Source organism: Mugil cephalus, chromosome 4 (assembly GCF_022458985.1).
Source record: "Mugil cephalus isolate CIBA_MC_2020 chromosome 4, CIBA_Mcephalus_1.1, whole genome shotgun sequence".
NCBI lineage: Eukaryota > Metazoa > Chordata > Actinopteri > Mugiliformes > Mugilidae > Mugil > Mugil cephalus.
In genome coordinates this window covers 16012180-16038650 of record NC_061773.1, presented here as the reverse complement: position 1 = coordinate 16038650, position 26471 = coordinate 16012180, and the positions used below count along the sequence as shown (strand labels likewise).

General features: G+C 41.4%; 1 protein-coding gene and 1 non-coding gene across 3 annotated transcripts in view; both read right to left on the bottom strand.

Annotated features, from left to right (window-relative positions):
• The window catches only part of raly (RALY heterogeneous nuclear ribonucleoprotein), a 119185-nt gene extending 117379 nt beyond the window's left edge, over window positions 1-1806 (bottom strand). The window contains exon 1 of one of the 2 annotated variants that reach the window (XM_047584125.1): window positions 1446-1806. The gene's annotated coding sequence lies outside the window, so the exon portion shown is untranslated. The remainder of the gene's footprint in view (window positions 1-1445) is intronic. The other variant, XM_047584124.1, reaches the window with a different exon arrangement.
• A 7931-nt stretch (window positions 1807-9737) lies between these two features.
• On the bottom strand, window positions 9738-9810 carry trnav-cac. The gene has a single exon. It is a non-coding gene; the product is annotated as a tRNA-Val (tRNA).
• Window positions 9811-26471: the final 16661 nt, after the last annotated feature.

The window sequence follows — 26471 nt, the reverse complement described above, 5'->3', positions numbered from 1 at the left end:
TGTCGCACCATCCAGCCCGTAGCTGCAGCTCACTGCACACCAACTCCACTCCACAGAGTGCAGTTTACACTCTGCACAAGTGGCATGCCATGAGGTCGTTTCTGTTGGCTTTTATATCGCTTATGCACATCACCTCTAGCTATATTACTCACGTATCTCTTTATTTCTCATGTGAAAAGACTACTGATGAGTGAAACTGTAATTTATTCCTTCAAAATGGAAAACATCTTGTTCATTCATGAACCCCTGTGGCTGTGTGTGTGTGTGTTTGTGTGTGGATGGAGGAGGTGGATGGTCCTCCCAGCTGTGTGATTCACTCATATCCCACAGTCAATCCTCTTGTTTGCCATCGCTTTATTTTTTTTTTTTTCACTTTTCACATCTTTCGCTGAGTTTATTTCGACTGAGAAGCACAAGTGTTATTTTTACAAGTCAAACACGTTCAGCGCAGCACTAACTTTAGCTTCAGTCACTACCAGACTCTCTGCGACTGCACTTTCTTGAAATTAAACTTTACATGTGATTTAGGTCATGGGTACAGCATAGCCAATAAATAAGATTGTCAGTGTAATTCACAGATTTGGTCTACAACATGCAAACACCAAAGCTTGAAATTCAGGATGAAGGTTTACAGGAGCATGGATACCTGAGATGTTCCCGTCTACAAAAACAAGAACCAACAGCCAGTCTGATCATGTTACACGTCAGAAATGCAGAACAGGACACGACAGAGTAACAAGCCCGACCTGTCAGCTCTTCCTGGTCTGCTTCACGAGGAACGACAGTAAAACAGGCGGAAATGTCAGTGCGCAATGTCTCTCTGCCTGTGCGTAACTGTAAAGGAAAACGTTCGCACGCCGACACAGACCAGAGAACCAGGACTGACATCATTGTTCAGGCAGTCCCGTCAGAAACACGAGCAGTCCCGTGGATTAGAACCAGAGGTCCATGCAACACTCGTCCATCATCATCATCATCACCACCACCACCAACACCTCCGCCATCAGCATCTGAGCCTGGATGTGCCATGCTGCATGCGCAACATTCAGGTTTAAAATACATCTTTTAAAAACCCTTTGGAGTTAATAAGAAAAACAAAGAGAAAATGCCAAGCTACAAATATAAAAATATAAAGGATAAGGGAGGGCAAAATCAAACTGCAAAACAGAGGAAGAAAGGTGTTCTCAATTCTTGGAAAAGAGGCCGAAAACAAAGCGAACTGAACACAAGAAAAGCGAGAAGACAGAAGAGTTTCCCTCCAACAACAACGACGACAACAACACTGGTTACTGAAAAGATTGGTAAAAACTCCAGCAAAGACTCGCATGACAACAGAGAGATCCAACCATCCGCTGATATTCAGGGCAAAAAGAAAGAAATAAAAAACAAAACAAAAAAAAAAAAACAAGAAGAGGAAGAGAAGAGATGAGGGGGAGAGAACTGACCTACCAACGTAGGAGGCAAAAACGCTCAGAGAGGCTGAAGCGAGATGAGAAGAGCGGACGGTGTGCAGGCGGCGAGACTCAGCGTGTGCTCGATAACCGGGCAGGAGCTCCGAATGTGCGTCGGCCGGCGGAGTGTCGGTGTTGAACAGCAGCAGCAGCAACAGCAGCAGCAGCAGCGGCGGCAGCGGCGTGCCGACTGGAGCGAACCACTGCGCTCTGGCGAGGAGGGGGGTGCGTGTGTGACCGAGCAGCAGAGCGATCGCTGGAAGCTCTGTGCGTAATCTGGCACCTGGATAAAATGCGAAAAATTAAAACAGTATATGATCCTAAAGGGCCACCCAGCTTTCTTCGTGACTATCACACAGAACCACCTTCCAACTGCCTCTCTAACCTTCCCATGGAGCTCGTCATATTAGCTCTGGTGTTACCCGGACATCATGTTAACGCACCTGTGTGGTTTGGCGGGATTTCCTTTAAACGGAGGCGCTGTCCAATCAGCTGTTAGCATCCTAAATCTTTTTTTTTTCTTTTTTTTTCGGACGTTGAATTTAGAAAATATGGACAACAAAAACCAAGTGAGATTTAAATTGGAATCCTGCAAGTGTCTTACTCAGAAAATGACAAATCCAGGTTCACTTGCAAATACCAACAAATTCGGCCCATGTAGCTAACTTAGACTAAGCAAATAATATATAAATCTAAATAATAATCCAAAATAAAAGATTTGATTACTGAATATGTGTGCACTGTGTGTGATTCCATCATTAAAAATTTAAAATATTAATGTAATTGTGACAAGGAGCTACCTTCAGTTAAACTGTTATATTTCCTCATGGTCACTGGTGTCTTTATTCATTTATTTCCCTTTATTACAGGAGATTATTCTGTCACTGCTTCAAACAGCACAACGGTGAAATTACAGCGTGTGCGGAAGCTCATGTTGGTTCAGTAGAAGCAGTTTTGCACAGGTCTGAAATAACTGAAGCGAAGGCGGAGGAAGATAAATAATAACGCATGTGCTTTTAGTGAGGCGCTTCGCAGGTTTGTTCCAAAATATTCAGCATTCCCGCAAGCCAAGAGGCACACGCAACAAAAAGATGCATGTTGTTCTGCTACAGAAGTAGCTTTAGAGATCGATTAGGGACGGCAGCTTCTTATAATATTCTCCCTCCGCCTCAACTGAGTCCAAAACAGAGAATGGAGCTCAAGTCCTGGCTGGGGATGAATGTCAGGTGTGACCACAGTTATTTAAAGCCTGCGACTTGCATTCAGATTGCCCAAGTCAGGTGTTAATACAATGCTTGAATGGGTCCCAACAGGCCGAGGGAAAGGACACATATACAGTCACATGAGTCCACGATGTAAGGACAGTAAGTGTCCTCACTGCCCTCATTGCTCGCCTTACCCAGCCACCACAAAGCTGCAGCAGAGACTTCATGAACTGGGAGCATTAAGTTGTTTGTTTTCCTGACATCTGTGAAGTTTCTTCACATTCTTTCAAAGCCAAAGGGCAAACTTGTACACACACACACACACACACACACACACACACACACACACACACACACACACACAAAAACACACACACACACAGAGTTATCAGTGGAGACAGTTCAGCTGAGATGTGGAGAGGAGGTGTGTGAGGAGAGGAAGAGCAAGGTTGTTTTGCTGCGCTGCTTGTTTCTCTGTTTTCTCCTTCAAGGGCAGAACGAAGGCAGTAAAAAAATAAATAAATAAATAAAAAATAAGCGCAAGTGAGAAAAAAAAACAAAACGAAGAGAGAGACATTGAAAGAGATGGGATCTCTGATCAGACCGCCAGAAAAGAAGAAGAGCAGATGCAGACGAGATGCACATCCCCAGTAGTTTTACACAGTGAGGTTCGCAGGGAGAATAAAAGCCGACAGGTGTAATTGGACGGCAACAGTTTCACAGCAGTGATGATGTATTTGAGAACTACCGTCATAAATCACCAGAAAATAATTTTTATACTGCTTTAAGGGCTAGATCACTGCTCATTTATTACCTGAAGTTTAAAGAATCTATTACTTTCAGTGGAATCCTCACACTACAAGGAAGTTCACACGCATGCTACTGATAAACACCTCAGGTCTTTCAGCTGGTTTCACTTCCTGCCCTTGTGTTGTTTTCTGCTTGTGTGTTTGCCTTCACCTTTATTGTTATTTCTTCCCCTCATAACATTCACCTGTTATTTGTCATTCCATTTGCCTTTTTGTGTCTATATAAATTCGTCCGTGCGGTTTACTGTTTGCCAGTCAGTCTTTTTGTTCTGGTTGATTTCCCACCGGTTTTTCTTTCATGTGTCCCTATTGTTTTTACAGTACTTAGTGTCCTGTTGGATCACCTTCTGTTGATCACACCTATTTGCTGGATTTACACTGACCAGGCATAACATTATGACTACTGACGGGAGAGGTAAATAATACTGACCATCTTGCGACAATACAATGTTCTGACACCTCGATGGCAGCAACCATCCCCAGCACGAGGATGAAAAACAGCACAAGGTGTTGAGCTGGCCTCCAAATTCACTGGATCCCAAACTGATCCAGTATCTGTGGGACGATCCACAGAGCCCCCTCCCCTCAACCCATAGGACCCAATGTCTGTTCTCGTATAAGTCACAACTGTTTTGGAGGCACAAGGGAGACCCACGCAATATTAGGAGGGTGGTCATAATGTTATGGCAGATGGGACAGTCTGCCTAGGTCAGCGTGGCAGATTTTGTTCTCTGTTGTCATACATTTTTCATTTCCTCCTCCCACACCCTCCCGTGTCCTGAATGTGGGTCCTACCGACCTTTTGTGAAACTTCAAAGGTAACAGTAATAAAGTTGTTTTTTTATAAGCTTATGTAGATGATCATGTAGAAAATAACAGCTCAATGTCAAGACTAAGTGATTCATCATAATGATAGTGGTCCTGCTTTATGAAAGAGTGAAATATGTAAAATATATAATTTAATCATTTGAATTAGTGCTAGATTTCATGGATGTCAATGAAATGTCACAGGCACTGAGGAGGCAGCAAGCGGCGTTTTAATTACATATTGTCTTCCTTCATGCTCATATTGAATTATTTTCCTTCCCTCAGTGCAGCAGATGAAACCCAGAGTGTAAGCATGGAAAAGACTGCTCATTTATTTGATTTCCTTCAGCGAGAAGTCTGTCGTTAAAGCACAAAAGACAGGAGAGAGAGTTTCTCTGAAGCTCCTTCTGGATTGAGAGGAAAAAAAACGAGTAGTGAAAGAGTTTCTTGATACACAACAGTTTAATTTGAAAGACTGAAAGGGAAATCACCTGGAGACATGGGAAGATAACAACAAACACTGAGTGTCAGTGTTCTTCAATCCCTTTAAAAGTCTGACAGCGTCTCACCTGCATGACCTTTGACACATAATAGCTTTCAGAGAGAGGAGAAGACGTCCTTAACTGAACCGTGGTTTGTAAATATGAACAAAAATGTCCAGGCAGTCATTTCACAAAGAAAAGAATCATCCTAAAGCTCTGTGGATATTTCTCATGTTTGTTGTGAATTTGGAATGGGAAGCTCTGAGGAATGACTAATAGGCGCAGAAGCGAAGGCGACAGCAGACATCCATGCAGAGCCTGTAACTGATGTGACTGGCAAAAAAGACACAGTGACATGACTTTTAGGCATTTAGGTGACGATTTCACAGTAGTACTAGTAGCAGTACCCCTCAGAACATGTGTGTCTGTCTGGGTTAGCCCTGTGATTGACTATTTGCATGCTTTCATAATAAATAATAAGCCTCCATCAATTTCAAGTGAAAGCACTGAGTTGTTTTTTTTTTGCCAGCAGCTGCTACTATTTGTCTTTTGAGTCGCTCTTGTCTGTGACGTTCAAATCCAGCTGCTGGGGAAGCTTACAGGAAAATAAATGTCAATTAAAATTTTGTTGAAACACAGACAATCGTCACGAGGAGACAAGCCTCACCTTCCTCCAACTGTTTTGAACGACACTGTGCTGCACAAAGCAGCAGATGGGACATATGTGCGCCACAGTCCTGCGAGACTTTTAACAGACAACTGTACATTTCACTGCACGGTGCAACAGCTGTGGGTGCCGGTGGAGTTAGGGGTTTCAGCAGATACGCCAAGAAAGAAAGATCTGTTTAGATTTTGTTGTACTGTGTATGAATGGTCTAAAAGTTCACCAAACTGCAGATAAAGAAGACACATATACACATGTCAGTTTCAGCATTAAAGGCACCAACTTGTGAAGTGAACTTTGATCTCATTATAACATAATGTTTTGTTGTTTTTTTATGTGGATGTACTTTAACATGGCCAGCCACCTGAACATTGTTGCTAACCAACCAGAGCCCTATGGCAATCGCAAGGGTACTTTCCTCTCATCCTGGTGCCATGTGTTTCCCAGTTAAGTGATGCACACACACCTACCAACTATATGATACCTCTCTCTTCCAATTCTCTATGGTCCATGTGTCCACTGTAGGAGCTTCTGGCAGTGAACAGGGTTCTGCATGGCACCCTGATTGGTCCCCATACATAACAGATCGTTACCCGCTGTGTGTTCTGACTCCTTTCTATCAGAGCCAACTTTTTCAACAGTTTGTGTTCAAGTACCTTGTCTGTTGGATTGGACCTCATGTGCCTGGATGATCCTTGTCTTTGGTCCATGACCATGTTTCGGGTTCTTCTCCTTTCTTGAACAGGTGAACAACTTTTGATAGGTACTGACCACTGCAATTCTGCAGATGCTCTGACCAAGTGGTCACAGTTTGGTTCTTGTCTTTGTGGATGGACTTTTTCCATCCACAATTCTGGGATAACTAGCGCTGTGGTGCTTAACAGCGCTAGTGGCTGTGATTCCTCTTTGTCTGACCTGCTAGTGCAGTGCAAGTTTGCAGCTGGCTGCTGCCAATGCCACCGCCTTTCCCTGGTGGTGGTAGGTTGTTAATTAAGCAGCTGCATCATCTTAAGATCCTTTGGTCGTATGTGTTTTCCATTTGATTCACCACTGTGTTGTCTGTCTGAGTTGATCTTCCATCCCATCTCTTGGAGAACAATGGGGCTGTTTTCTTCTTGTTGTGCTTATAGTTAGCCAAGTTCAAGATGTTCAAGTAGGGATCACTACTTGAATGTGTGACATGGGTAAGTAGCCCCTCCACCCTTGGTGAGGTCTTTCCTGCAGTCAGACGTCAACTGACTTCTTCTCAGCATTCAGTGGTGAGCCAGAGAAGCTAGATGTTAGCACAGGTAAATCCACCAGCAGCACTGTGCAGGCTGCAACGTTGTCAGCCGGGAGCCATGTTTCTGAGATGTCTCGCCCCATTATTCCCGGAACATCTCTGGGTGATGGGGCAGCAGTCGGGATGTCTCCCTACCACTACCTTCAGCCCACTTAGTAATCGTCTTTTTCTACATGTATTGTCTTTATGTTTTTCTATCTTGCTTTTAAGAGAAAATCTATGTTCATTGAACATACCACATGTATAGATTGAAACACTTAAAATATATTCCTTGAGTAAACCCATACAGGAAATGCCCCAGTTAAAAACACAGCAGAATAACATTCTCTCCTGAGCTGGCCCCAATTACAGCTGAACTGTTAAGCTCAGACAGGAAATCCATCTTAGCATTCTTCCCCAAAAGCTTCCTAGCAAGTTACGTTTCCCCAAAATACATCTGAGATTGCAACTATGGTGCTTAATGAGTTGCGGAAGTTTTGTGTAAGCAAGTCTGCAGTTATCCAGTCTTACCTCAATGAACAATTCTCCAACCTGCGTATGATTCCTCAAACTGTCATGTCACATCATCAGCTATATCTTGTATTTGTATTTGATTCATCATCAGATTTTACATCTATGACAGATGTGTGTCCATCTCGTTCCTCCTGTGCTCTCTTTTCTCTCTCTTCTCTTTCTCTACTTGGCTGGCCTTAGGTAGATGGGTCCCTCCATATAAGCTGGGTTCTGCTTCAAGGTTTTCCTGCCACCGTTACCTTCATGCTTGCTCTGAAGGTTTCAGACCAGTCTTTGTAAAGCATCTTGAGACAATTTGTATTGCTATTGAAATAGCTATGGAAATAAATCTGAATTGACATGAATTCAACTGAATTATGTTTATGTCCACCATTTAAAAATGTACAGGTGAAACAAACACATATGATTGGCTCAAAAATCATCACCTCAAGAGTAAAAACCAGCCCAACTTTGATTTGCAGCACATTTGTTGCGCCTGAATGACAAAGTTACCGACATGATGCTTTGGAACAACTGAATTATATTCAAGATGATTGTCTTTTTCACTTAACTTGAAAACATGATTTCATTTTTAAACTTGTTTTACCATGATTTATTGAATCTGAATTTGCATTTGTTGTGTCACTAAGCATCACAAGAAGGATTTAGGAACTAGATTTCCCTCCTAGAACTAGATTTACACTCACCGGAAAATATCCAGTGAGCTTCAGTTGTGTGGACAAACATGCTTTGTTGATATCAGAGGATGGAGGAGAATTGTCAGACTGGTTCAAGATGATAGAACTCAAATAACCTCTCGTTACACCCAAGGAATGCAGAATACCAGAATACATTCGGATGGGATTGAACAACATGAAAGCATGGATCCATCCTGCCCTGTATCAACAGTTCAGGCTGGTGGTGGTGGTGTAACGGTGTGGGGGATATTTTCTTGGCAAACTTTGGGCTCCTTAGTACAAACTGAGCATGGTTTAAATACCACAGTCTACCGGAGTATTGTTGCTGACCATGTCCATCCCTTTATGACCAGAGTGTCTCCTGATGACTACTTCCAGCAGGATAATGGACCATGTCACAAAGCTCACATCATCTCAAACTGCCTTCTGAACATGACAATGAGTTGTACTCCAATGGTCTCCACAGTCAATAGATCTCAATCCAATAGAGCACCTTAGGGATGTGGTAGAATGGGAAATTCACATCATAGATGTGCAGCCGACAAATCTGCAGCAACTGAGTGATGCTCTCATGTCACTATGGACCAAAATCTCTGACGAATGTTTCCAACACCTGGTTGAAAGTATGCCACGAAGAATTAAGGCAGGAGGTCCAACCTTTTACTAGCAAGGTGTACCTAATAAAGTGGCCACTGAGTCCACATATCTCAAGATCTAATAGAGACAGGATAATGCAGAGCAGGAGAGACTAGATAGGCCAGCTTGGCCCTGTTTCCTGTAGGCCCTGGGTAGTGATTGGACAGCCAGTGGTTGAATTAACTGATTAGCAGGCACTAACCTCCAGACTTCAGAGATGGAAACTAATAGTGGATCCAACTCCTACAAAACAAACAGGGGAGGAGGGGGAGAGAGAGAGAGAGAAACACAGAAATAAGTGGCCCCTGCCAGGCACGTAAAAGCCTCTCGTTTTTTGATTTGCTTTTGCTGTTAATACAAACCTCCACCAACATACATAATGTACAAGTGAGTCTCTAGCTCCAATTGGACAAAAAGATCAAAACCATTGCAGCAGAACAGAAATATTCTGATTCCTTTTCAGTACTATGCAAATGAGCTGCTGACAGCTTGGTGGATACAGAATTTTATTTTATATTTATACCGTATAGTATAACCTCCTGAGACCCAAACTTTTGTTTGGTATGCATTTTCAATTTCTCCAAGGTATTTGCATTTATTGGGACCTAAGAAGCATAGTATAGCAAGTATAAATATAGTATCATCTTATAACATGAAGTGTTTTTTGAAAAAAAAAATGATGTCCTCATATATGGACACATATATTACAATAAAGTCACCTAATGGGTCACAAAGTATCAAACAGTCTATTTTAATACCTAAACATGACTATGCTAAGACAGAATTGCAAACAATGAAGTCCAAACATCCTCAAATGAGAACTTGCTAATTAGTGACGTTGTAGCTTGCCACAATTGACAGAATTAATTAAATTTGAGACATATCAAACTAGAAAAGGTAATGCAGAATAAGCTGCCACAAGCCTACATCTTAATGTCCCCATATGAGGCTGATGGGACTATGATGATGGATAAAGATGTAAAACAGTGAAGCCAAAAGAAGTAGAGCTCCCCCTGGTGACTGGCTGCAGAATAGGTCATAAGCTCCACCTCCTCCGTATTAGTTGTAATAATAATAATAATAATAATAATAATAATAATAATAATAATAATAATAATAACAGAACAGAATACTCTTTATTTGTCCCAAAATGGAGAAAAAAAGAAAACCCACGGTTCAGAACAGGTTCACCGTGACGCAATACTAACGAATGTTTCCGCCCGGTTTCGAACCGGGGACCTTTCGCGTGTGAGGCGAACGTGATAACCACTACACTACGGAAACTGCGGATGACCCCATCTAGTTACACCCCGTACCTGACCTCTAGACTAGTTTCTGGAGACGTAACATTTATTTTCCTGCTAAACATAACAACACAAAAAAACACCAATAGGCCGTTCAGACTGGTACTGAACACACAGTGGACAGTGGCTTTCTTCGGCTAAACCACAGCAGACGAAAACATGCACTCACATACACACTTTTACACAGAGAGACTGAACACATTATGTGCATGTCAGTATGCTTTGGATGTGAACAAGGTTTTTATTGCCTTGGCATGTAGCCTCGCCTCCGCCTCCGCCAACATGACAGTTTAATTTTCTCCAGTTAACCTTTTCATACAACACGTTCACTGATAAGCTGAGGTAGATTTACCCGCTTCCCTTCCCAGCCTTTACTCTATCTTCCTTAGAGCCAGCACAACACCACCAACAACACACCTGCACATAGAAATACACGCCACGAGCACGCAAACAACTTCCTGTGTGCACAAAATAATGATCTCTCGCTTATATGTGCTGGTGTGAATTGTGTTTGCAAATTGTACTTCAAACTAATGCAAGGCATACTCAAATCTAATGCAAAAATAGAAAGAAAAAAAATGAATCCTGCAAAACACACTTTCAATTGGAACAAGCCGTTGTTGAGCTGCTTCCATTTTTCTTTCCCTAAACAAACAACTTCACAAACAAAACCATGTCACCTGATGTTCTTCTGATCCGGCCAGTGTGTTCTTACTGAGGTGGTTAAATGTGGCATTTGTATTATGAGTAGGATATTTGTCTGAGTGTAAATGTAGTCATTCTTGGGCAACAATTTAACCTACTCACCACCCATGCACTCTAAAACATGTCTTTAAGATTCAATTCACAATGAATACGTTCTTCAGTTTATCTTTTTTTTTATAGTAATATTTGTGGATACAATGCTGTTAAATCTATTCAGTTTGTTTTTATTGTGTTTCATGCATAAGTACAGTGGATATTAAAAATTTAGAAATTTAAAATGCAAATTTAAAAAGTTATCTTGTAGCCATTTGCTAAAATCATTTAAGTTGATTTTTTTTCCCTCATCAGTGTGCACACTGCACCATATTTGGACTGAAAAACACAGAAAAGTAGACATTTTTGCGAATTCATTTAAAAAAGAAAAACTGAAAAAATCAAGTTTTCAGACCTTTTGCTCAGTATTGAGTAGAAGCATCCTTTTGAGTTAATACAGCCTTATTGGGAATGATGCAACACGTTTTTCACACCTGGAATTGGGGATCCTCTGCCATATCTCCTTGCAGGTCCTCTTCAATTCTGTCAGGTTGGATGGTAAACACTGGTGGACAGTCATTTTCAGATCTCTCCAGAGATGCTGAATTGAGTTTAAGTCAGGGCTCTGGCTCATTCATTCAAGAACAGTCATTATTTTAGTCGTTATTTTAGCTGTGTGCTTAAGATCATTGTCTCGTTGGAATGTAAACTTTTGACCCAGTCTGAGGTCCTGAGCACTCAGGAAAAGGTTTTCTTCCAGGATGTCTTTGCACTTGGCTGCATTGATCTTTCCTTCAAATGTAACCAGTCATCCTGTCCGTCAAGCTGAAAACCACCCCCACAGCATGATGTTGCCACCACCATGCTTCATTGTTGTATTGGGCAGGTGATAAGAAATGCCTGGTTTTCTTCACACATATTGCTTAGAATTAAGACAATTTTTATTTTATTTTTTCTCACAGACTAGGTCCTTCCTGTGTTTTTTGGCTAACTCTATGCAGGCTTTAATGTGTCTTGCACTGAGGAGAGGCTTCCATTGGGTCACTCTGCCATAAAGCCCCGGTTGGTGGAGGGCTGTAGTTACTTTCTAGACTTTCTAGAGTTCTCATCATTACAAACATCTTCCATTTAAGGATTATGGAGGTCACTGTGCTATTAGGAACATTAAGTGTAGCAGAAATACTTTTGTAACCTTGGCCAGATCTGTGCCTTGCCACAATTCTGTCTCTGTGCTCTTTGGGTAGACCCACTGACCTCGTGATTCTCATTAACACTGACATACACTGTGAACTGTAAGGTCTTATATAGACAGTTGTGTGCCTTTCCTAATCATGTCCAATCAATTTAATTGAACGCGGGTGGACTACAATGTGGAACTATCTAAACGATGATTAGAAGGAATCAGCAGCACATGAGTCAAAATACGAGTTTCACAGCAAAGGGTCTGAAGCTTTTTGATATTTCAGTTTTTCTTTTCTTTTCTTTTAAAAAATCTGCATTTCTGTGTTTTTCTGTCAAAATGGGTGATGTGTGTACATTGATGAGGATAAAAATCAGCTTATATTGTTTTAGCAAATGGATCCAACATATCAGAGTGAAAAATGTAAGGGGGTCTCACTACTTTCCATACCCACTGTATCTCCAAACCAAAACTTTAGACTGGCACTAACTGTTGAAGCTTTAGAGGAAGTGAGGACTGTCTTAAATACCTGGGCTGAGATTCTGCAAATGTCCTCACTGTCAAGGTTAAAATCTCAAAGAGGTCTGCACAAAGAGGAGCGAGCACACACACACACACACACACACACGCGCGCACACAGGGTCTGTTTGTCAAACCAAATGTCAGTGCTCTGTGTTTATGATAAAAACCTTGGAGAAGACGTGCTCAGTACAAATGGAACAGGCCTTGCTTGTCTGAATGAATCGGATTACAACACGAGACGTGCACATACACACAGAGAGATAAAGTGTGTGGACCAATTATTTGTATGCTGTTGTGTGTCCATCAGTGTGTGTGCAGACGTGGAGGAGCTGCTGCTGTCTGTGTGCGGAAATAGGGTCTTCCCATAAGTGTGTTGAATATATATATATATGTTGCTTCATGGCCTTGTTTGACAAATATTTACCATATATGGTCTTTATATTGTTATATTGTAATAGGGATGAGGCATTTTAACATAAAGTTGTTTGATTGTGAATTAAAAACCCCAAAATTCAGCAGGGATCCACCAGGCTGACAAATACTGAATAACACAAATATGAACAACACACAAGGGTTAAACTCAAGAAACTACTGTCATTTTTGTTTGTGTATTTTTCAGACATAACAGTTCATCTGTAACATTTAAGGATATTTCTGATTTGGTTTATGTCAACCCAAACCCTCGTCCAAACCCTCCAAACTGTTTGCTGCTACTTGTCATTTCAGTCACTAGTCTGTTTACTATGTTTGGTACATGGGCTACAGTTTGATGAAAAGAGCACCTTTAAGAAAAGAAACTGCAAATCTGTGGGCTACTTCAGCACCACGGACAGCACCATTACTTTCTCAGGAGTCTAATGCGTATATTTAGATTACTCATGAAACAGCAAAATAATAATATAAACAAACAAAACAAGGCAAAACAACTCTTTGGCATTGTGTCAAATATAAAAACTAAATTAAATTAAAATACAGAAACACCTGCATTCTGCTTTTCTATCCTTTGTACTGACAAATATCGGCCAGCTACGCTATCATTAGGTTAATTTCAGCTCATATGAGCAGAATCTGGCTCATATGAGGCAACACATCTGCTTGAGGCTGGCTGGGGGGAGACAAGAAAAGAAAGGGACAGAGAAGAGAAGGGAAGAAAGAAGGAGAAGAAATTAGCAGAAGCTGAATCAGATACACCGATCAGTCATAACATTAAAACCACTGACAGGAGAAGTAACTAACGTTAACCATCTTGTGACTACTCAGTGTTCTGCTGGGAAACGTTTGGTATTCATGTTGTTGTTACTCAGACATGTACCACCCACCTAGACCAGACCAGGAACCCCCACCTCATAGCAACGACACTACTTGTTGGCAGCAGTCTTCCCCAGCAGGATGCAGCTTGACACAGACAAAAACTGGCCTCCAAATTCACCGGATCCCAAACCGATCTGGTATCTGATTTTTTATTTATTTTCAGAATTTTTAGAGCTCCGTGTTAAATGAGACATTTCCCAAAATACTGAGATCAAATTTCACTGAAACTAACACTGCGACCAAACCGTAAATTATATCGATTGCCATTTTTGGAAAAAAAAAGTTATGCTTTCTGTGACCCGTACAAAGAGACGATTATGTTTCTACTGCAAAGTATTGCAGAGCAAGAAGCCGCCAAAGTGGGAAGGGTGTTTTCCGAACGTTTGAGATTTTCCACCCTTTTTCATTTATTTCAGTGGAACAACCCTGATCCACAGAGGCCCCTCCCCTCAACTCCATGACCAAAGTTTCCCCACTAATAACATCCGGTTTCCAGACACCACAGGACACCCTCATAAGACCCGTGTCCATTCTCTGATCAGTCACAACTGTCTAAAAAGGCACAATGGACACCTAGACAATATTAGGAAGGTGGTCATAATGTTACGCCATACATCTGAATAAAACATACATGCAGCATATAAATTAGATACAAACAAGAGCGCAAGGTATCCATGCTACATTACAGATTGATAATGAATAAAGAACGAATGGAAAGACCTATAGCATTCAAAATGTCCACTGTTGAAAGGCTTAGTGAGTGTACAGAGCGCTCATAAAGAAAATGATACAGGAATAAATAAGAGCACAGTGGCATAAAACTGTCAGTGACAGCAGTAATTCTATTACAGCTGAGCTAGCTGGTAAACTGCAGTGAAATAAGAGGCATCAGAAACACAAAGCTCCAGGCCAGGGGCATTCACAGATGACACATGACGGGGGTGTAGGGGAGAAGGAAAAAGGGGCAAACAACTAACTGCATGTCATACAGTAGTAGAGTAGAATAGAGTAGAATAGAGCGTCCAGCAGCTTTACACCAACATACGCAGACATCAGACAACATAACAGTAAAATCAACATAAGTAATAGCAGCAGTAAGAGCTGTGCTGCTAATATATATACGACTGTATGAACATGGATGTCTGTACAAAAGAGGTGTCTCGTTCCAAGTTATGTACAGTTAACCAGGCATTTTCACTTTTTACATTGTTACATTTTTACAAAGGTGGCTGTGGGGACAAAGGACCCCCTGAACCTCTCAGTAGCACATGAATGCATGAAGAGTGACGGAGAAGTAACTAGGGCACAGGTGCTCAGTGCATCATGGGAAGTCCTCCGGCAGCTGGTTCAGGGTCACCTGAGCTAAATGAAGGTTTTAAGCCTAACCTCTAGAAGTAGAGAGTGTGTCCGCCTCCCGAATCCAAACTGGGAACTGGTTCCACAGAAGCTGAAGGCTCTGCCTCCCATTACTAACCTGCACATTGAGAGCAAAGCGATCTATCGGGATGATATGTTACTAGGAGGTATTTGTCTTTAGTAGAAAGTTACGGGTCATTGAAGTCTTTGATCAATCAAACACTCTCACACACACACACACATGCATGCACGCACACACACACACACACACACACACACACACACAGAGGAAAAAGCTAGTGTGGTATTTTATCACATTAAGGGCAATTGCTTTGACTCCAGTAATGACACTAAATGACCTCAGAGAAGGGCTTTTTCACTTATTGATTTTCATTTTACTTCCATATACACTTCAGTCCATCTTTCTTGAGCCATTTCATGGCTTTCACTAATGTTACTATGTCCCCAGATTTCAGTTAGCTGGTAAGTACAGTGTTAACCTATAGAACCTATGTTGGGATAATGTCTCCTTCCAGTCACAGAGCTGAAATGTTTGAATCTCCCCATTAAGGTATCGTAGTCACATATTAAACATTTTACGTTTAGATTCACTCACACTCACTAAAATGTATCTTGATCTGAAAACCATGCAGAATTTATTAGCGTGGTCATTTATTTACAGAGGGAATATTTCTTAAAATGTTGCATTGATCGGTCTAATCACTTGGCACCAGTGGTGGGCTGTTCACCCCTGGATGGCCTAGCAACATCTAACAGCAAGTCATGCTGTGTGCTATCAGTTTGCATTACGGGATTTGGGGGTTGTTGGGTGTGTTATTTTCCTACACCATGTAATCTTGATGAAATATGGCACTGTTCGTAGCCCTACACTTAACCGTCTTCACAGCAGTGCAGTTTTATAGCTACCATCTTACGTTAAAGGACACATTAAAGGCTTTAAATGTGCGGCGATGACAGAGCCATGCTTTCCACGCGTCAGTCCGAGGTATCATAAAGTTGAGGAAGAAAATATCCTCGTCTTACTTTTCAGATCCCTGGTATGTTAATTCGGTTCAATACATCTTGTGAGACTGTGACGTCTGATTAAAGTTGTTGAGATGCTGTTAAGTTCAGTTTCATTGTGATTCATTTTCCACCCACGATCCATCAGCCGTTACACTGAATTTTATTGGATAATGTTTCAGGGAAACCCACCTTTGTTATTCAATACACAACACAGACTGTATTCCTCAGCAGCCCAGATTATACCCTGCTTTCATTACTCAACAATGAGACAATAAACATATGCTGCTATATCCATTCTATATTTCTCTACAGCTGCACAAAGCCCCTTAAATATCACTAATCCAGGCTCATTTTTATTCATTTTAAAACCATCATTTTCTACCCATCAAGACCAATCCTGTCAGAAGTGGAACATGTAGCAATAAATGATGGAGCAACAATTTCTTTTAACCTTCATTTGCCCAGGAAACCGCTGTTTGGAAATCTCACTTTTAAAGCTTTCCGAAGGTGCATCCATTGTTTGTTTAATTTGGTAGGCCCGCTGAGTTGAGAAGCTTCCGTGGAACGGGCCTGACCTAGAAAACAACATCGAGACAAAGACAAAGCTGTTCAGACGCAACATGCACAAAATATTTGCACAAGGTCAGAAATAATTGCAGTGGTAGTCATGCAAAGCAATCATGCAAAGTTTTGAGGAGGTTATCTAGAAAAGAATCAGAGTGAATATAAAGGAATAAATAACACATGATCACAATAAATAACAATGATCCTTTCTTTTAAAACTAACACCTGTTGTTTCTGCAGATCCAGTAGGTGCATTCAGACTCTGCAAGCGTGACGCTGTTCAGTGAAGTGACTCTAGTAACTTTTCTCTGAGAAATAAGTGTATGTTAAGGCACTCTCAATCACTATCATCACTGGCAAAACAAGAGATGACTTTTATTATCAAGCAGTATAGGACTTACAGCCATCGCTTATCAAAAATGAACCAATGGTCCTTTTTGTGCTTTTTTGTGCTTTTCTTATTCAGGGAATAACAGAAGAAGAAGAACGAGCAGCCGCAGTGAGCTCTTACATGAGGAGCTGCAGGCGACAGGCAGCACGCCACTGCTGTTCACAGGCTCTTGTGCAGCACAAAGTCAGAACACGGTTGCTCGCAGAATGACAGAAAGAGGCCAATTATTGCTGACTTCTCTATAACAAAATGACAAACCTGACATTAAGCCACGTTTGTTGCCACCACCAATAAACACAGGTGTTGCAAAATCAGCCAGGACTGAGATGTTTGACTTTGCCGCCTTAACGACAGCCTAAATTGGAACTGGTAAATTGTTCATGATTTACAGATTCACTGTGAAATCAGAGTTTGGCTTCTCAGTGAGCCGGGAGTCATGTTACACTGAGCTCTGGTAAATTGCCATCTAACTTGTGCCTGTGCACCCTTGAAGATTAATGTGAACGCAAGCAGTGACAAAGTTTCCATTGCAGTTCCTTATTGATGAGAAATATGATGTTTATTGGCAAATGTTCATAGTGTTTGTCTTCTGGCTAAATGTTTGTTCTGTATGAATCATAGGCTTGTGATTAGGGATTGGCATCGATAACAGGTTCTTCTATAGAATCGGTCCCAACTGGTTAAAGTCATCGATATCATTAGCCTTCATCCTCATTGATTCCCCTTATCAATACTTTTCATGTCGAATCTATACGCCACAGTCCAGACAGTGGCGGTATACACCTAAAAGCTGTTTGCCAACCACCATAAAATGAGAGAAGAAGAAGAATCACATGACGACAAGGAAGATACTGTGGCAGGAGACTGAAACAGTCAAAAAGTGAGGCTTCACTTCACTAGAAGGGACTGTAACAGCGCCACCGTAATGTCAATCAAGGGCGGCAACGCCACCAACAAGCTGAAACATTCATGGATGACACACGGCATTAAATACAGCGAGTGCCAGGTGTTCGACAATGTCCAGTCAACAACTGCAGCCACCACTAAATCTCAGCAGAGCAGTGCTGCTGAGGATCCAGTGAACAATTTCCTATTTGTTTTCTCACACGAGCTCTTATCTCTTGTTTAGAAACTCTGTAAAATTGCAGCTGTTTACACGAAACCATGAACGCCTGGACCGAAAATTCACAGGAGGAATTAATAAAGGAATCGATAAAGAATCGGATCGATAAACAGAATCGATAATGGCAAATGTATCAATAAAGTCTTAGTCGATACCAATCTTTACATGAGATGCACAAAATAAATTCTGACAATAAAGTGAGATCAAATCAGACGTTTAAGACACTGGTTTCTGCTGCACCTCAGAAGGGCTGTTGACCCTTGAAGCGAACGTTTAACTTGCCATTAGCTAATGTTTGATCATGAATGTTTTAGTTAGCTAATTGGTTCTCACCTTTGTTGAAGGATTTCTTGTTCTTAACCTTCCAAATGGCAGCACTATTGACCCATGAAGATCTAAAGTACTTATAACTGTCTTTTACTTTTCTACAAAGTTTAATAATATGACTTTAATTTGACTTAATTTGTCCTACGTTTCCTATTCAGCATTTGAAAACACAAGCCCTTGTACACCTTAAAGCTGAGGTTCTGTGAACAGCTACGGAATCAAAACTCAAAACAGGGGTCTTCAACATCATCCAGGCCAAGGACCCCAAGCTGATGAGATATTAAGTAGGGACCCCCTAACTACAACATTTGTTCTATATTAAACTCAGCCTAGTGCTATTTATAAATATACATTATTATTATCATTTTGCATTCAATATTAAGCTGCAAAATTCAAATATTATTTTTTTCACAGTAGGGTGGCTGTCTGTATATATATATAAAAAAATAATAATAATTGACAGATTCATGTTTTAACTTTAAAGACAGTGTGTTTAGCGGTCTTTACCAAGAAGGTTCCGTGTCCGTTTCCATGCCGACTGGGGCCTTTCTGGGTGGAGTTTGCATGTTTTTCATGTTTTTCCTGTGTCTGTGTGGGTTCTCTCTGGGTACTCCAGCGTCCAAATGATGCTCGTTAGGTTAATTGGTGATTCTAAGCTGGCTGTAGGTGTGCAATTGAGTGTGAATGGTTGTGTGTCTCTCTGTGTTAGCCCTGTGTTAGACTGATCTGCCTGGGGTGTCCCGGTGGCCCGGTGACAGCTGGGATAGACTCCAGCCCCGACGCAACAGACCAGAGGACGAGCAGTTAGAGAAAATGAATGAATGTATGAACAAAAGAAAGAGGCAGCAAACACGCACCTCTCTGCTAAAAGTGTAGGCCATCTTGACCGAAAGGTCAGCGGTTCGAATTTTTAAAAATCCTGTGATACGACGTCAGACAACACACAGAAGAGCAAATGGCTTAAAGGAGACGATCTGTTTTCCAAACAGGTGGTGTTTTTGTGAATGAATTTCCCCTGGGCCGGTCAGAGGAGCGGGTCCAGCGTCCCCTAAATGTCGAGCAGGTGGAGGGTTTTCAGAGATTCCCCTGCATCGAGGAGCAGATCAGCAACAAACTCATGGTAATGAATGCTATTATACCCACCTCGGTGTGCGGTAGCTTTTCTCATCGAAAATGCCATGTTTGTGTTGTATTTTTGGACATACTCAGCGCCAGAGAGAGAAGATATGATATATGATCTGCATCACAAAAAAAGCAAGGTGGTGTTTTCCATTCCTGATTTTAATCTGAAAGGAGATTCATTATTATGATTATTATTATTATTTTGCTTGTTATTCCATGTGAACAAGGTAAAAGAGGTCCAGGTGTCTCTCCTTTGCTTATTACTCTGCATGCATTTGCGTTGAGTCTTCTCTTTGAAACAAAACTTGCAATTCAACCAAATAAAACTGGTGTCAGTCCATCTGCCACAGCTGTACTGTAGTTTCTGTGATTGCAGCGCACCACGGAGCAACAAAGAACGATATAAAAAGCAGTCACACAGAGCAATGACAGCCCTCACTGTTTCCACCGCTGACGGCTTGTTGCGCTGCACATACTGTACATTGGCAAATAAATTGATTTCAGACTATTTTCCTCTATTTATAATGACAGTATTAACAGCAGCACCTTCTGTGTTTTATTTAATTCCACACACACAATGACGTTCACCTGTGGCTGTTTTGGTGCAGCGTCTTCCTCAGAGGTGATCTGACAGGTGGACTGAAAGAGCCGACTGCGAACCTTCTCCTGGATTTAGTGGACGACCGCTCGCAGCTTCCAGCCTCTCTTTTGCATGTGCTGATTCCAAGACAACTAGACTCCTTACTCCTCCTCCTCCTCCTCCTCCTCCTCCTCCTCCTCCTCCTCATGACTCCTCAGTGACAGAAGAAAGGAACTGTGAAACTGAAGGGAACAAAGTGGCTAACAAACCAAGAAACACAGAAAGACGAAGAGAGAAAACAACCAAGAGACAAAAACAAAGAAAGAAACCAACCAACTCAAAAAAAGCCAGAGAAAACTCTTTAATTGGTGCTGAAGTGCAACAAAAACATGTCGCTCATGAAATATTTACTTGTTCTTTGTAATCTTTTGGTTGATTTCCTTCCAGCCTTCGTCCCTCCAGACAGACGCGGTTTGTCGTTCTAAATGCAAGCCTGGATCACCACTAGAGCTGGGACAATGCGTTAGGAATGAGACCTGGTGGAGGTCCAAATTCAATTAACACGGGAGTACGGAAAGTACGTGTGATCCCCCGCCAATGTGATGAGGCTCTAATTAGGTTAATCATGTCATTGTTATTGGACTGCACATTTTAACAAAACCCTGTGCCGAGTGCCAAATTTGCAAGAGTGGGGACGGCTTCCAAACCATCTTGATACTTTTGGCAAAAGAATAAATAGTTTTTAATAATAATAATAATAATAATAATAATAATAATAATAATAATAATAATAATAAGGATAATAATGAAAGAACGAAAATTACCTGACAGACAACAGCCCTCATCACATACAGTACACAAACTTCACAATGCTGTATCTATTATATACAAATGTATGTGCAGCAGTCTGAGAACTATATATTACAAAGATCCCAGTATTTAAGAACCTCTTGGAGTACAGACTCAGGCTACATGAGATGTCTCTTTCGCTTGGCACGAAAGCTTGCCTAGGCTTTCGTTTATTCAAAAAAAAAAAAAAAGAAATCCCCAAAGGCAAGCCTGGAGAAATACCTTTTAACCAGAGCGCGATCAGCTGAACATCTTTGATGCCTTTTCTGTTTAAAAGTTGTATGAATTCCCTCTTTGACTGGTTTTCAGAAGAAAGTTGGAGCCCAAAATCTAGGCCGGATTTGCCGTTGTCAAACAAATCACTACAGCCAATCTCCCTGCTGTTCATCAACTGCCAAATGAAGAAATTCTTTATAATGTCAAAAAGTTGCAGAGCGAAGATTAACAGCCTTCGATTTCCAATCCAACCTGCTGCAGCCCTGCGTGTAGCCCCCCCATGTGAGCTCATTTCGCTCGCTGACATACATCTGTTTTCAGGCGTTGCAGACCCTGGTTGTGTGGCCTGTTTGAACTATCCTCCTGATCCAATAAAGACAAACGTGACCTCGAAACTCTGGGAGTTTACGGCTCAGAGTTTGTCGACACTTTATCGTTTGACCGTGGCATGCACCTGTGCAGAAATCCTGGGTCATAAGGAGCAAAGTTTTCCCAGCCTGGTGTGGGAAAAACACGGCCTCCCAAGTGCGAGCAGGGCTTCAGTGGGTGGACTGAAAGTGGCCCCGTGTTAACGCTGGTGCAGCCGTGTGGGCGTGTTGTTTCAGTAACGGGTGAGATGATGAAATACGATGGAAGTGCATTAGTTCGCCAAGCTCAAAAAACTGTGCAGAGATGTTTATGAAAACAGTCGGGCAGCATTGCAAGTTTGAACAGCAACTTTTTTGCAAATATTGCAATATATAATTAATATGTACTTACTCATATTTTATTAACCGACCTTATGAGACGCTATATTGCGTTGCAAGCTGCAGTCAGGTCAGTTTTGCAAAGCGGCAGACTAATAATGCTCAAGAGTATTGAATAACAATATTTCTCTTTAGTCTTCTGACTTATGACTTTTTGCATGATATCATTTCTTGCATCATTTTAATGTTTCTTGTGCTTTACTTGCTTTACTTTGACGGCCTGGATGATAAATTTTTCATGTTTGTACTTATTCTGACCTCCTATCACCTTCATCAACAAAATGTTTTCTCTATATAACTAATAAAGTTCCATATACTGTACCGTGAAAATTAGTGACATAATACTGAGCTGTGACAGATTATCCTCATGGATACAGTGACTTCACCTCTCAGCTTTGGTGCAGATATGAAGACCTTGAGCACGCGTGTCCTGCCAACAGAACTTTACTCCGTGAAAGCTTAATTTCAGGGTGGATAGTAGAGGCAAAGGTTGGGAATCAAAATTGAGTTAAGGTGAGAGGTGCTGAGGGGTGGAGAGAAAGGTTGAGGGCCTGCAGTACACAGCTGCTGGCCGGACTAATTCACTCTCTGTCTCTCCTCCACTCTCCCCTCTGTTCGGATACACTTCAAAATAAGTACTCTATTCCAACCAAAAGTGTTTTACCTTCCTTGAGACGCAAGTATCTCAAGTTGGAATGAGTGTTTCTTTTTGTTGCTGTAAGTTTCTATGTTGTCAGCTCCTTTGAATGTTACTACTCAAGTAACAAAGATTTTGCGACCCTGTAGGGGTTGTGGACCTCCCTGTTGAAGACTTATGATTTAGACTTATGATTTATGTTGTCAACATGCACATCACATTAGACAACATTAGGACACTGATGCGTTAGGCCTGTCAATGCGTTCATGCAGAGGTGGACCTAGCAGACACGTTAGATCCTGATTTGACCTAAGAATGTTTCCTTGATCTTCTCTGACTGGCTGAATGCTTCTAAACCTCACTGAGAGGCGCACAGACACAATTTAAAATGTGTGCCAAAGTGCCCATATATGGTTCCTTGCCCCTTAAAGGGTTAAATAACTTCGACAAGAACCTCTCTCCAATATTTGAAGTGTTCTGTACCTTTAGGACCAGTTTCAGCACTTTCAAATTCTCACCTGAGCTTTCCCATCCCTTCTGTGCTACATTACCTCACTGCGCACGCACACACACAAACACACACACACACTCAGAGGCATCAGCTTTTTCCCATGGAGTGATGAGTAGTTGAAAGTCCCAGAGCTCGTCTGGGCTCGTTATCACCTCGTTTTCTCCTCATTAGGCTGAGATCAAAGACAAGGGGGTAATTAACGAGGTTCACACCACTGTAGGCTATTGTACAGCCCCACTCTCAGCTCAGCTGTGGAATGGCTTGGGCTAGCCCACGCACGTACACACACACACATTTATTTACATCCGTCTTTGGGAGGACATTCATTAGCATTCTCTTATCATCCCCTGACCTTAACCATCATCTTTACTCCAACCCTGACCAAAACCTAATTAAAACCTTAACCTTAAAATTGAGTCTCATTCCTCAAACTCACCTGTCGACACACACACTACTTGCAGCAGCTACACAAAGTTCACTTTTTTAAAAGCATTACATAAACTTACAATCAAATTGTGACTCGCCCTAACACCAGCCTTGGACCAAGCCTTCACCTGGAATGTGATGATTTACATTAGGACTTGATTTATGTCCTCAACGTCCTCATGTCCTCACAACACATGTGACAGATGTACTTCAACACTTTATCTGGTACACACACACACAACCACACACACATCTGAATATATTCATTTAAGATGTGTAGCAGACCTTCCAGTTCACAGGATGATAATTTTGAAATGACTGAGCCAAATATTTTTTACACCTATCGTATAACAAACATGCCAGATGTAGACTCATGCTCACTGTGGTAGTGATTACTCTTGAGGGATGGCAAATGTTATTGGGGGAAATGGAATTGGGGTATTATTTAAAAAGATCGGGCTTTTGTAGTTATTTGTTTGAGGTTTCCATAAACCAAAACCCCCTCACGGTAGTGTCAAAAGGTCTTTCTTTTTTATTCTGTTTTAATCATGGTCAGTTAGTGTGAAAGCTGTTAAAAACCCAAGAAGAAGAAGAAGAAGAAGAAGAAGAAGAAGAAGCAAAGTCATGTGAATAAACATGCTTGCTGTGTGGAAGAAAATCTCAGCAGCAGTTAGTAAAGTGTGCATTGTGGATGTTTGGTGAGGTGGTAACAGACAATCATTTAATACTACCAACTTGATTTACCAACTACAAGTAAATCCCCAAACAGAATACCTGGAGTCCACTCACACAAAGGCTGCACCTAAACAAGTACAACAACAAGAAGTGAATAATATATTTAAAAGAAGAATAAAGTTCCCAGAGATGGAGGGCTTCTGCACTGTAAATGAAAGTGTGGCAGGAAAGGGTATCTCACCTGCCGGGTAACGGGAGGAAATAACACAGAAACAGTTTGAACCAACATGAATGTCTGAAATGTTGATGAACAGGTGAATTATGAGGAATGACAAAGATCTTTAAAGATTGCCGGACTTTTCAAGAAGAAGTCTAAGACAGTTACAATAACTTAAGTCTTCATGGGCAATACGCAAATGCAATATCATCCTCATGTGCAATATTACAATATTACATTGTCACTTAATTACATTGTCACTTTTAATTCCATCCATTTATTTGCCATACTTTATCTGCTGTTTTACATTTTTTACATGTTGCCCTTTATATTATTTTCCACAGTTCATCTCACTCTTCTGTTACTGGCAGCAGGCCTGTCATTGTACACAATACACTGTTTTTTGCCCACCCACTTTTGTGATTTTATTCATTTTGTGATTTTTATTCTCTTGCTCTTCGCCCTTCAAACTGTCCTTCGGGGATAAATGAAGTTTTCTGATTCTGATTCTGATTCTGATTCTGATAAGCTCTGTGCTGCTGAAACATTTTCAAAATGTGTTTACACACACACACTCAAGCACTTGTTAGTTGTGTTTCCTGGGGGAAAAGACGTATATTTTACATTCCAGTGACTAAACCTCTGACAAGGCAACAGAATGCAAATACTACTCTTCAGGACACATCTTGTAGATGGTCAGTAAGGGTTTTTATGATAACTTTTCCATAGATACTTTAGTCAAAGAACTCCAGAAGAGGAGAACTCATTACATTTCAGCCCACACTTAACGCTTAGATGCACTATTAGTAACACAGTAGGAATATTTCTTACTTGACCTCTTTCGCACTTCCTTCAAGCACAGAACTGTTATTAAAGTCACACACATAAATTGCTATTGCTACTGCATTTACATACACACTTGATTAAAGTAATAATCAGAAAAGTTGAAATAACTCATGTAACTACCTCAATCAGAACAGACTGGCCCAATCAGAAGCAACATTGAGGTGGGAGGTGTAAAATGAAAAAGGGGAAAATTTTAGCTCTTATAACCATGTAAAGACTTGATCTGCTAGTTTCTCTCTGGTAAAAAAAAAAAGAAAAAAGATTAGAGCAACAGCTTTTTTAACGATCGCAAAAAGGTTTCTATATTTAAGTGCATTTACTGATTAGTCATCCACCCCCCCTCAGTATTTTTCCATTGCTGCTTCACCCAGTCTGCCAGCCACTCTAACCTCCTCCGTCAACTCCTCATCCTTCCTTTGTAATCAGGCCAGTGTACACTCACTGGCCACTTTATTAGGTACACCTGTTCAATTCACATGGCTGTGATTCAGTGCATTTAGGCATGTAGAGGTGATCAAGACAACTTGCTGAAAACCGAGCATCAGAATGGGGAAGAAAGGGGCTTCAAGTGACTTTGAACGTGGTATGGTTGTTGGTGCCAGATGGCCTGGTCTGAGTATTTCAGAAACTGCTGATTTACTGGGATTTTCACGCACAACCATCTCTAGGGTTTACAGAGAATGATGTGAAAAAGAGAAAATATCCAGTGAGCGGCAGTTGTGTGGACAAAAACGCCTTGTTGATGTGAGAGGTCAGAGGAGAATGGGCACACTGGTTGGAGATGATAGAAAGACAACAGTAACTCAAATAACCACTCTGAAGGCACAACAACTTTGAAGATGCAGCAGCAGAGGACCACACCGGGTGCCACTCCTGTCAGCTAAGAACAGGAAAGACTACAGTTGGCACAGAATCACCAAAATTGGACAACAGAAAATTGGAAAAACGTTGCCTGGTCTGACGAGTCTCGATTTCAGCTGCGACATTCGGATGGCAGGGTCAGAATTTGGCGTAAACAACATGAAAGCATGGATCCATCCCGCCTTGTATCAACGGTTCAGGCTGGTGATGGTGGTGTAATGGTGTGGGGGATATTTTCTTGGCACACCTTGGGCCCCTTAGTACAAACTGAGCATGGTTTAAATGCCACAGTCTACCTGAGTATTGTTGCTGACCATGTCCATCCCTTTATGACCACAGTGTACCATCTTCTGTTTGCAACACCTGGTTGAAAGTATGATATGAAGAATTAAGGCAGTTCTGAAGGCAAAAGGGGGT